This window comes from Phascolarctos cinereus, unplaced genomic scaffold, assembly GCF_003287225.1.
Source record: "Phascolarctos cinereus isolate Bilbo 61053 unplaced genomic scaffold, phaCin_HiC Scaffold_8;HRSCAF=390, whole genome shotgun sequence".
Classification (NCBI taxonomy): Eukaryota; Metazoa; Chordata; class Mammalia; order Diprotodontia; family Phascolarctidae; genus Phascolarctos; species Phascolarctos cinereus.
Window position 1 is genome coordinate 71,674,713 of NW_027556291.1, and position 13,650 is coordinate 71,688,362.

The window sequence follows — 13,650 nt, forward strand, 5'->3', positions numbered from 1 at the left end:
CAAGATATGGATCAGGATGAATGAACGTGGCCCCAATGCAGTGAGAGACCTTGGCTTTTTTTTTTTATTAATTTATTTTAATTTATCAACAATCACTTCCACATGCTTTTGAGTTTAATACTTTTCTCCCCCTTCTTCTCCACCACCGTCCCCAAGATGGCACACAATCTGATATAGGCTATACATATACATTCCTATTAAACATATTTTCACATTAGTGATGTTGTAAGTAAGAATTAGAAGCAATAGGAGGAACCACCAGAAAGAGGAAACAAAACTCAACAGAATAGAAAAAAATAGCAAATAGTATTCTTTGATCTGCGTTCAAATTCTATAGTTCTTTCTTTGGATGTGAACAGCATTTTCCATTCCAAGGCCTTTGGAGATCCTTGTATTGTTGGGAAGGGCTAAGTTTATCAATATTAGTCATCACGCAATGTGGTTGTTGTTGTGTGCAACATTCTCTTGGTTCTGCTCACTTCACTTAGCATCAGACCATACAAGTCTTTCCAGGTTTTGCTGAAGTCAGTCTGTTCATCATTTCTTATGGCACAACAATATTCCATTACATTCATATACCACAACTTGCTCAGCCATTCCCCAATTGATGGGCATTCTCTCAATTTCCAATTCTTTGCCACCACAAAAAGAGGTGCTATGAATGTTTTTGTACATGTTAATGACCTTGGCTTTTTTAAGCTTAGATCTTTCCCAGGTCTCAGTTTGACTGAGGCAATGCCCATTGAGAGAATAAGGCTAGGTAAGTAATGAGACAAACATCTCAAGGGTGATACTGGAGGAGAAAGGAAGAAAGAAAGCGTTTTGGATTAGTGATTATCAGTAGCAGATATCAAACTATACTACAAATGACACACCCAGACACATACAATGCTATCTATTCACAGAACACATACATATGTACTCCCAAGACCCACTGCCCATGCCCACACACATCCCCTTTGGCACTAAAATGAGCCATTTTGGGGTGGGAGTGTTCAGGAGAAGATTGAAGGTACAGAAGAGAATACAGGGAGTGGGAAGATTTAGAGGGGCAGGAGGGGGAGCAGGAGAATCAATAGGAGGAGGGTTGTGGGGGGGTGGCTTACCTCACATACAGGAAAGTGCACGAATTTCTAGGATCTGTCAGGCAATGGTGGGGCGAGGAAGTAAGTGGAGGAGGGGAAGGGTAGGGGATTAGGGGCAGGCAAATCTCCAGCTACTCATGGCCCCCTATGTATACTCAGGGGAAAAGGGACTTCCCTCCTCATCTCCCTGTTCATCCTCCTCATCCTCATTTTCCTCCTCTTCTTAAGAAAACCAAGAGAGGAGGTAGAGGTGGTAGGGGTCCGGATGTCTGGGGCTCCACATAAGGGAACAGCACAGTAGATGCGGCAGCAGCAGATCATCAGCCCCTGCATGGGACTTGGAGTCCTGACAACCACTGGGGTAGAAGATGAAAGGGATGGTCTGTGTCAGAGGCAGGTCTCTGCCTCCTTTCTCCAGATTTGAGAAGACAAAATCAGGCCAGGGGCTAGCAGGGGCACAGGTACACCAGGTCGTGCATGCATGTCTGACCCTGACCATATCTGGGCTGGAGGAAACTGGAGGCAATTACAGCTGGGCAATTCCCCCCTTGAATGAAGAGAGTTGAGAAAGAAAGTTAGAGATCCTCCCAGGCTCCAGGATGCTGCCCTACCCATGAGAAGCATCACCCAGGGGATCCAGAGCACCTGGGGGGACCCAGGTATCTAGCCAGAAGCTCCTGGTGGCTGAGAAGAAGTCATTCTGTTCAGACAGCTGCAGGGATGGGGAATGGACTCCTGAGGGCTGTGAGGGACTTCCAGAAGAGGAAAATCTCTCCACTGACACCTTCTCTGCCTGCAATTTCTACTCTCAGAAACTTGCCTAGAGCATGGAGACTTCAGGTGACTCGGTCCTCTCAATAAATACAGGCAGTAGGTGGTTGAAGGTCCAGGGTCAGCCAAAGGCTGTCTCCCAGGCCACCTCTCTTTCAAGAAACTGGGAGACCAATGACTCTGCTCTTCTGCTTGGATGAGAGATAGCCACCCTTGTCAGAGGGTCACCAAGCATGTGAGTCCAAGGAAACGGGTAAGCAACCAAGCCCAGAAGCCACACACCAGGCTGAGTGTCAATGTAGCACACTGAAAAGAACAAAACTTGGAGGGAATATATACAAGAAATGGCTCCTCTTAGCTGCGAAAACATCTGTTAACAACTAGCCAATTTTGGCCAAGACGTTACCAGTGTCAAATCAGAGGAGCCCAAACATATTGTAAAAGAACAATTAATCTTGAAGGATGAAAAAATATGCAATGAAGGATTCTCTAGACATAGTCTTTGGAGCAGTAGTAGAGCTGGGACTCCAATCTGGCTCCTCTACCTCCATATCCCACTACTCTTGTTATTGGACCATGGCCTCCATTCAGACAAAGCCTCTCCTCCATGTCTCTCATGTGTGTTCTCTATCTGTTGCCTTGATTCCCTCTTCACCCAGTCCTTACCTCAACATCCCAAATGGTTTCACAGAATCATAGACTTAAATCTCCATCACAAAGCACCCTCTGAGTCCACATAGTCCAATCTCCTTATGCTACAGATGAAAAGGAAGCCCATTGAAAATCCCATTTCCTCTAGCAGACTGCTCCCTTAATCATCTCCATTCTCTCACTTGAAAAATTTCCCTGTGTACTGGCTGTTTTCCCATGCCTACGGATATGTATATGTCTCTGTCATCCTTAAAAAATCTCTCCCTCGATCCATTCAGCCCCTTAGTTATCATCCCATGTATCATCTCCCTTTTGTTGCTAAACTCCTTGAAAAGGCCCTTTATAATAGTCACTCATTGTTTGCTTTCCTCTTTCTTCTCAACTCTCTACAGTCTACCTTCTGTCCTCATCATTCAACTGAAACTTTCCTCACTATTGTTGCTAATCATCTCTGACTTCTCTGGCTTCCTTCAAGTCTAAGCTAAAATCCCACCATCTACTGCAACTCTACTCCCATTATGTACACATTCCAGTCTGACTTACACTGAGCTCTCAAAATCATCTTCCTAAAGCACAAGTCTGACCAGGTGTCCTCCCTCCCACCACTGCTTTTCTACTAGATCAAATCCAGTGGCTCCCTTTCAACTCAGGATCCAGTATGAAATCCTCTTTGGCATTCGAAATCTTTCATAAACTCCCCACCCCCACGTTTCCACTACAAGTTACACACTCCCTCTTCGCCTACCTTCACCCCTATGATGTACTCTTCATACCAGCAACATTGGTCTCCTTGTTGTTCCTGGCACAAGATCCTCCATCTCCAAAATCTGGGCATTTTCTTTCGGGGCTAACCCCTACACCTGGAACAGTCTTTCTCCTCACCTCTGCCACCTCACTTCCCTGACTTTCTTCAAGTATTAGCTAAAATCCCACCATCTACAGAAAGCTTTTCTGTTTCCTGAAAATTTCTAGCACCTTCTTCATGGTGATTATTTCCAGTATTTCCTGTACATGGTTTGTTTCTTCATAGGGGTTTGACTCTTGACTCCCCCATTAGTCTGTGAACTCCACGAGAGAGCAAGGACTATCTGACAGTTCTTCATATTTCCAACATAGCACAGAACCTGGCACACAATAAGCAGCTTAAAAAATGTCTATTGACTGAAAGGAATTTGCTTGGCCTGTTTCCCTTGATGAAACTTTCTCATCCCTAAGGCCGTAAAAAGTCCCTCCAATGGGCAGCCAGGACTTCTCCAACTTGGTGGATTTCTGAAGGCCACTCAAGTCCTCATACTCTTCCCTGACACCCTACTCTGACAACCAGACGTGCTTATATGAAGGCAAGAGGGTCTGTATCCAGACAAGTTGTGTTACTACACTGTTGAATTTCTATGCTGTATTAACTCAAAGTAAATCTGCTACTCTTAACTGTCCAATGATGTCTCACTATCTCATTTCATGTTGAGGGCCAGCCCTAAAGAGTCTGATATGGGTTGAAGATCCAGGACAGAGCTTGACTCTTGCTCAGTCTTGACCCTTAGGGCTCACTCTATTAGGAAGTTGGCTGTCCAATCTCCCATGCAAGGGAGGCTCCTGAAACATTCCTTCCTGCTCTTTGAATCCTTAGATTTATATACCATCCTTCTGATAAGGTGGCTCCAGGGAAGATCTGGGAATATACTGTCCTATCTAGGAACCCTGATAACCAGGACATGTATGTTGTCATGTACACAGAAGATCTATGGGGAGTGTCTCATGGGGATGATTCTTTGAAGTTATGTTAGGTTTTTTCCATATATGCTGTAACCCTCAGATGAAGAAACGGCTCAGTCTTCACTGACCCTCCTGGCCCACATCTCTTTCATTTTCACAGTCTTCCATGAGGTGCCCTGCTTTGTTGCAGGCAACAATTTCATCCCAACACTGGCCCTGAATGAAGAAATCGCTGGGGCTCAAGCCTACTCTAACAGCCTGGCACAAGAAAGATACTCAGAGACTCCTGGATTCACTGACACTGTCCAAAGGAAAACTTCTGACTGTAGAGCCTGCAGCACCAACACTTTCCTTCTTTGTTAGAGTCAGAGAGAAGAAAAATCATAGTAACAATTACATACATCAAGGAGTTGGGAGAATTGGGAACAGCATTCTAGGCTCAAAAAATTTGAGGAAGATTGGAGTTGATGATCAACAAAATCTGATTTAGGCAGTTCCTTGTTTATTAGATTTTAAGTCAAACTGCTGTAGAATATAAATTATTTGTTGAGAACCTACTGAATATTCAGCATAATGTTAGGTTGTGCAGAGGAGTGGTGTGGGAATAAGAATGAAGAAGGATGGAGATTATGGGGAACAGCTCCCCTACGGGCAAGTTCCAGAACTAGATGTTCTGTTCCTCTCCTTCCTATTGCCCTTCATTCCCTTTGAATCACACTATCAACAAATTACACACAACTTTGGGATAATAACATTGAAGACATAAACATGGATTTTTGGGGTTCAGAAAGTGGAAGTGAGAATTGCCACTGCAGCATTTATTATAGTTCTTTACACATAGTAAGTGTTTAACAATGCTTTTTCATTCATTCATTCATGGCTGGCAGTACAGATTTCTTTTTGACTAGATGATTTGTTTGGGACTCCTAAGTAATCAATAATCTTCACCAGATTTTCTCTTGAAAAAATCTAAAGGCAATGTGAAAAACATCATGAAAATGCACATGGAATAAGAACTTGAGAAGATGAAGTTGCCACAACAACCCTCTCCATGAATATTTTGTAGATTATTGGAAGAGTGCCTAGTAATTGCCTTCCAGGACATGCTCTGATTGCTGGAGGAGGTCTGTAAACTCTTTTGGGCAGTGGGGGAAATTGCCTTTCAAAGCCTGTTGGGGAAGAGGTGGGTGGCCACATCTGGCAGAAGAGTTAATACACCACCATGTCCAGGATAGACCAAGAAAGTAACATGGAGATAAACTCATGTCCTGAACCACAGAGCCTTGGAAAGAACAGGCTCCCCCAATACCCTAGACCTTCATCAGGCACAGCCCCCATAGACATCATGGAGGGGAGAAATCATCAGAAAGAGAGAGCCCTTCTTCCTCATCACTACCAGCAGCAACTGCTGACCACCTGTCACCAATACACACAAAAACACACAAGAGTCCTTAAAGTGGCAGCATTCTCTAGAACAGTCAGCCTGCTTCCATCCCATCTCTCACAGCCATCAGTTGGGAAACAACTCCTGCAGAGAAGAGACCAGCAAACTCCACTAACCTACCAAGCAGTTGCCAGTCATAAGGCAGGCAAGCCAGACTACTGAAGAAGTAAAGCAAGCTGATGGACAGACAGGAGGCAGCCCAGGCTTTAATTCACTTTGGGATTCTTCTAATCAGTCTGGGGTGAGTGTTTCTGATATCAACTCTAAATCTTTCTTTTTGCGAGATTCACCCATTACTCTGATCCCTGACCTCTGTCTAATCCATTTGACAAGAGCCTTCCCTAGAAACACCTGAAGAAATTGCAGACACTAGAGAATACTCAGGGCAGGGAGCAGCTAGGTCGTACAGTGGATAGAGCACTGGCCCTGAAGTCAGGAGGACCTGAGTTCAAATCTGGCCTCAGACCATACACTTAACACTTACTAGCTGTGTGACCCTGGGCAAGTCACTTAACCCCAATTGCCAAAAAAAAAATACTCATGGCAGACGTACCTCATCCATAACCTTATGCCTGGGATACTACAAGAGTTGCTGCTTTTTGCTGGCCAAAAGTCTCTGCCTGCTGCAGTCCATCCTCCACTCTGCTGCCAAAGTGATCTTTCTAACACACAGGTCTGACATTGTCAATTCCCTCTACTCAAGATATTCCAGTGGCTCCATATCACCTCAAGGATCAAATATAAAATCCTTTGTTTGGCATTCAAGGTCCATCACGATCTGCTCCCATCACTGCATTTTTCCTACATCCTACCCTCTCCCTCTAAATAGTCTGTGATCTAGTGACACCATCCTCCTTGCTGGTCTTGGCACAAGACACTCCATTTCTCAACTGGCCTTTTGCATGGGCTATCCCACTTCCCTGCAATGCTGTCTCTCCTCACCTCTGCCTCCTGGTTTCTCTAACTTTATTTAGGTCCCATGTACAATCCCCACCTTGTACAAAGATGACTTTCATGGGACCTCTTTAGCTCCAAGGCCTTTGTTCTCTTGTTTATTTCTAATTTATCCTGTATATGATTTGTTTGCAGTTTAGCTATTTGTATATTGCCTCCCTATTGGACTGTGAGGTCTTCGAGAAAAAGGATTGTCTTTTGCTTTTCATTTTCTTCCTAAGTGCCTGGCCCTTAGCATGTACTTTATAAAGGTTAATTGACTGAATAACTGAGACACTATAGTTTTCTTCATCCTCAGATGGCATGAATTTTAGCCTCTTTCCCATCATTTCCTTCCTATGTGGATACCCTCCAGTTTGTTGTCTCTCTTATTCCACAACCCTTGTCTTAATTGACTCCTCCATCCCACACTGGTACTGGTATCATGCGTAACTGCTACTACACCCAGGATACTAACACTGTTTGAAGAAGCCTGTCTCCTGTGTTTCGCTTTAACAATCAGTCAGTAGGCTTCTTCACTTTTTCTTAGGTCATTCCCTGAAATTCACCTTATGCCTGTATGCTCTGTCTATGTATATTCCTTCAGGTGAAGTATTAGTGGTAAAATTTTTAAAAATTACATGTATCATATTCCTTTATATGAATGTAAATAGTTCCACTCCATTGAGTCCCTTATATTTTCTATTCCTTTTTTATCTTTTTAGGCTTCTCTTGGGTCTTGATATTGGAGATAAAATTTTTGGTTCAATTCGGTTCTTCTCATGAAAGCTTGAAATCCTTCTATTACATTGAATGTAGTGCTACCCCTGTTTCATTTTAATTTCAGCTGAAACATAACAGATTCTGCCCCATTCCCTTACATTTACACTATGTATGTTTCTTGTAAGCAACATATTGTAGGATTCTGGGTTTTTTATCTACTCTTCTATCCTTTATCTAGCTTCCATTTCAAGAGAGAGTTCATCCCATTCACATTCATAGTTATGATTACTACCCATGTATGTCCCTCCATCCTATTCTTCCTCCTGTTTGTCCTCTCTCTCCTTTCACCCTTTCTCTCCTCATTCATGTTTGGCTTTTGTCTACCAATGATGTGCCTTCTCTTACATCAGCCCCCCACCCCCATTTACTTAATCTCTTCCCTTCTTATATCCCTGTTGGGTAAAATAGATTTCCATATTCAACTGATTGTGTATATGATTTAAGCCAATACTGGTGATAGTAAAGTTCAAGAAAAGCCCATCGCCTATCCTCCCATATCCCCCTCCACTATAATGGGTCTTTCTCTCCTCTTCATTTCTACCTCTCTCTTCCTCTTGCACCCTTTGTACTTCTCCTTCTCCTCCATTTTTTTTATGTCCTTCCCTCATAATCACTTTATGCCTACATCCTCTGACTCTGTATATTCCATTTATTTGTACAGTTGGTGATACGACGTTGAGAGTTACAAATATCAATTTTCTGTGTAGGCATGTAAACAGTTGAAGTCTGTTGAATCCCTTATATTTTCTTTTCTCTTTTTAGCTGTTTATACTTCCCTTGTACTGTGACATTGGAGGTCAATTTTTTATTCAGTTCTGGCCTTCTCCTTATGAATGCTTGAAGGCCTTCTATTTCATTGAATAGCCATCTTTCCCACTAACCATTTTGCTTAATTTTTCTGGATACATGGTTCTTGGCGGTAATCTTAGCTCCTTTGCTTTCTGGAATATCATGTTCCGTGATGTAAGATCTTTAATGTTGTAGCTGCTCTGTCACATGTAATTCTGATTGTGGCTTCCCAATATTTGAATTGTTTCTTTCTGGGCACTTACAGTACCTTTTCCTTGACCTGATAGTTCTGTAATTTGGCTATAATGTTCCTTGCAGTTTTTATTTTGGGATCTCTGTCCTGAGGGGATCAGTGGATTCTTTCAATGCCTATTCGGCCCTCTAGTTCCAGGACATCAGGGCAGTTTCTTGTTAATTTCTTCAAGGATTCTTTTGATTATAGCTTTCAGGTAGTCCAAGGATTCTGAAATTGTCTCTCCTAGATATATTTTCCAGGTCAGTTGTTTTTTCCAAAGAGATATTTAATATTTTCTTCTAATTTTTCATTCTTTTGAATATTTCTGAATCTTGATGTCCCCTAGAGTCATTAATCTCCACTTGGCCAATTCAAACTTTTAAGGAGTTGTTTTTCTCAGTTGCTTTTATGCTTTTCCATTCAGCAATTTCTACTTTTAAAGAGCAATTTTATTTTCCCCCAATATTGACTCTTTGTTCATAATTCTCTTGCATCACTCTCATTTCTTTTCCCAAAAATATTACCAGCGGCCTGAAAAGAAAAGATTCAAGTACCAAAGAGCCACAGTCAGGAATACCTAGGATTTTCAGCTACTCTCCTAAAGGAGCTGAGAGCTTGAAATGTGATATTCCAGAATGCAATGGATATAAGCTTACCAACAAATACCTCATACAGCCAAACGGTATAATTTCACAGGGGAAAAACGTAGACTTTTACTTAAATGAAGGATTTCCAAACATTCTTGATGATAATCCGAGAGCTGAATAGAAGCTTCAAATTGTAAACACAGCATTCGACAAAAGGCAACCCAAAGTCCCGAGTGGAAGCTTGTCTAAATCCACCTCTTGGGCTAGAGTCCCAGCAGTGCTCCACTTCTAAACATCATCATGCCAAGATAAAGGCTGCTGATACCAAGGACAGACCATGAGGAGACAGATAAGACTATTGGAGATGGAAGACCTGTCTTGACTTTTATGGGCACAGCCAATCAAACAATCATTTGTTATGTGCCTGCTGCATGTGTGCCAGGCACTATGACCAAGTAATATATTCTTTGTACTTTGCAGTTTTGACTAGGTAAACATAAAAATCTATCCCCTATTTGTTATAATATTCCTGATGGCTCATATGCCAGCTTAAGGTCCTTTATATTTTATTTGTGGAGAATCAATACAAGTTTTTCCAGGTTTTCCTGAAGTCTACCTGTTCATCATTATAGCACAGTAGTGTTCCATTACATTCATATATCACATTCACAGTTATGATTACTATCTGTGTCTTTCTCTCCATCCTTTCTTCCCCTGTTTATGCTTTTCTTTCTCCTTTCTCCTTTTCCCTCCTCACTAATGTTTTGCTTTTGACCACTACCTCTCTCAGTCCCACCTCCCTTCTATTAGCTCCCTCCCTTTTCTTCCCCTTTGCCCTTACTACTTCTTCCCTCCCTTCTATTCCTCCTCCTTTTTCTTTCCCTTTTCCCTCCTAACTGCCTATAGGGCATGTTAGCTTTCTATACCTGATTATGTTATTCCTTTCTTGAGCCCAATCTGATGAAAGTGAAGTTCAAACAATGCTCATCTCCTTCCCTTATTTTTGTGCCTTTTCCTGTGATGTAATTTACCCTTGTCTGCCTCCTCCTTTCCTTTTCTCTCAGTACATTTTCTTAGTTAGGTCAGATTAATCCACTTACTGGAATCCATTTAACCTACTTGATTAGACTTTTTTCATCATTACATCAAAGTCAATTTATACTTACCCCCTTCATGTATATCCCCTTTAACATGGTGTAATAACAATCCAGTTCTCAAGAGTTACCAGTGTCATCTTCCCTTGTAAGGATATAAAGAGTTTGCTCTTGTTGTTAACATGTTGTTTCTTTCTGTCCTGTTAATTTTTTTATGTCTCTCTTGAGTCTTATATTTGAAGATTAAATTTTCTGTTGAGCTCCAGTCTCTTTATCAGGAAAGTATCCATCTCCTCCCCTGAAAGATCACACTCATTTTCACTGGGTAGTTGATCATTGGTTGTAATCCAAGCTCCTTTGCCTTATGGAATATCATGTTCCATGATGTGTCACTTTCATGGGGGCTATGTGGACAAGTAGAAGTCTGAATAGAGACTTGACACGTAATTGTAGATTTCTTTGAGTGTGCTATCCATGACAGACACTACCGGTACTGTAGGTGTCTGGCAGCTCCTGGACTTTTCAGAGAGGAGAAGAGGTTCTGATTGGGGTTGTTTTTCATATCTCATATTCTTGTCATTGCTATGGAGGCTGCTGCCGATTCCTCCAAGATCACCATTCAGGAGCTAGACACCCAGGAAGATCACCAATAAGATGCCAGGGTCCCACTGAGATCTGCAGTCAGAGACCAAGGCCTCATTAGCATCACCAACTGGCTGGAGAAAGGATGAGAATAACATGAAGAAAGTGGAAGAGAGAAACAAAATTAACTGTAAGAGAAAAGCAATAGGACCAGCATCTCCAGAAAGCAATCCTGGAAAACAGATAAGACCAATCCCCTTAGGCACTGGCCTCAGGGACTTACCCCCTCTTGAAAGAGGAAGCTGGTTGTGTTGTCTGACCCCAAAAGCCTTCTTAAAGAAAGAGTGGCAGGAGCAGCTAAGTGGCACAGTGGATAGAGCTCTGGCCTTGGAGTCAGGAGGACCTGAGTTCAAATCTGGTCTCAGACACATGACATTTATTAGCTGTGTGAACGTGGGCAAGTCATTTAACCCCATTGCCTAAAGGAAAAAAAAAGAGAAAAGAAAGAGCCCCAGACTAGTCATTAGGACCTGGGATTGGAACTCTGACTCCTCAAAAAGTTCCTTGCTGTCTTTGCTTTTTGTCTTTGTCCTTTACTTTCCTGTCTTCATCTTAAAAATGGGCCATTTGTTCTCAATTATCTCTAACATCCCTTCCAGCTCTACCATTCTATGTTCCAAGGTCCCTTCAAGGTCTAACATTCCATGTCCTATGTGCTCACTGCCTCTGCAGGTGTGACTTTGCTTGAGGGGCTCTTCCATCTCTTATTTGTGGAGGATCCTCTACATTTAGACACTTTTCTGTTAAAGTCCCTTTTCATCCCAGACATTCCCTGTTCTTTGGTTAGAAAAAAAGAAGTCACAGTGTGGAACTCTGTTTTCCTAAGACAACTGTATTGTCAGCCTCAGAGAAACTCATTCACCCCAATTCTTTGAGAATGATAAAGGCATCGTTGTGCCATTTGAATAGAGGGCAAGGCTTCTAACAGGGGCCTGGTGTAGTGATTACAGTGTTGGATTTGAAGTCAGGAAGACCTGAGTTCAAATCCTTCCACACACAGGTCGTAGCTGTGTGACCCTAGGGAAGTCACTTAAACTCTCTGTGTCTCAGATTCCTTATCTGCAAAGGGAGATAGAAACTGGATTCACTGGTCTTTAAGGTCCCATCCAGCTCTAACATCTAGGATCCTTTCATCCTCCAATTATATGTTCACTCTCTCCACAAAGTTACCAACACACAAAGATGTGAATGGGGATTACATTATTTTTATTGGGAAGGGAAGAAGGGTTCTAATGTCCCCCAATTTGTTAATATGGCCAAAAATATCCCAATCCAAATCTAGGTTGGTTCTGGAGTACCCCAGTCTGTCTGGGGCAGGAGCAATTAGTATTTATATGCTGGTTTAGATATGCCAAATTTTGTACTAAAAGAAGATTGTGTAAAGTAGCTTACCCAGCAATCCTGCCCACAGAGCTGCTCCTGTGTGAACCAGGGCTATGCAGGGAGCATAAAGTCCAACTGAAAGTCTCTCAAAGAAAGAAAGAGAAAACTTCCTGGGCTTATTGAGAGAAGCAGCAGAAAGCAGCTTTTGGGAAAGGCTTGAAATGTGGAGAGGAGGAGGGGCTGGGCAAGTTAATCCCTGTAAGTGGAAGCCCAGGCCAGTGGAACATTTGGGGAGTGGGGGGGAAGGGCTGGGAAGGCAATGAAGAGCTTCAGCTGCCAGGGCTGCAGTCCTAGAATCATGGCATCTTCCAATCACAAACCCCCAGAGGTAGAGGGGACTGCAGATGCCACCCAGGCTTGAGTGCCAATCTCCTGTACAACATTCAGGAGTTGTGGGCATCCAGCCAGTGCTAGAGAACTCAGGCCTTTCCTCCTGAGGCAGCCTCTTCCACTTTGGGGTAGCTGCCTCATGGAGGGAAAACAGTGATTTCAGCCTGATCTCCCTCCCTCCTCCCAACTAGAAAGGGTACACAAACACTTTCAATCCTCTCTTCCCTCTCCCTACAAAACAGGTCTAGAAATGTCCTGTCTGGATATTGGGAAGCCTGTCCACAGGGATCCATCCTGGGACCCAGTCCTGAAAGGGGTATCAGAGCTGCATCTGGAACACCAGAGAGGTCAAGTGAATTGTCATGGTCACCCAGGTTACTAGAACCTTAGAAAATCAGAGCTAACATTCCAAACCAGGCTTTCTGACTCCAACTCCAGTGTTCGTCCATTATATGGCAGCTGTCTGTCCCTTCAGGGAGTGGAAGAAGAGGTAAATAGGCTTAAATAATGTTCAGTTGTAGAGGATCCATCTAGATGAGAAAGCTTGGCCAAGAACTACACTGGGGAAGGGGAAGTTGGGGTGCTAGAGGGAAGGCCCTCCTCTCCATGAGATCAGATCTAAACTTGGTTCCCTCCAGGACCAAGGCTCAGAGATCAATCAGGCCAGGCAGAGAGGCTGCAGGAAGAGTGGTTCAGCTGATGACTGGGGTTAACGGAACTGGTCCTGGGTACCTGTAGGCTCAAATCTTCCTTAATGAACAAGGCAGTGACCCAAGAGAGCCCTGTAGGGGAGAGGAGGGAGGCAGAATTGGACATTCATAGATTTAAAGTGGAGAAGGCACTTGGAAGATCATCTTACCTCCAGAGAGAAGGAGGAACTTGTCAAAGGGATTCACAGAATATTTAGCAAATAATGATATCATCTCATCAGTGAAGTTACAAAAGTGTTGGTCTACCTTTGGAAAAGGAAAATTGATCTTTTTATTTTAGTTATATTGAGAATGTGCAGTAGAATGTATTGCGCTTCATAGCAAAGAACAACAGGGGAAGGTTTACTGAAAATCCAAGGGGGTAAAGGGCTTGAAAAGCTAAGGAATCCCTGCTTTGAACCAACCATCTGAACCACTGCACAGAGGAGGAAGGGTATGGAGTTCAGTCCTGACTCCAAACAGCTTCTGGTACATTTCTACAGCCAAAACACAAGCTGGTA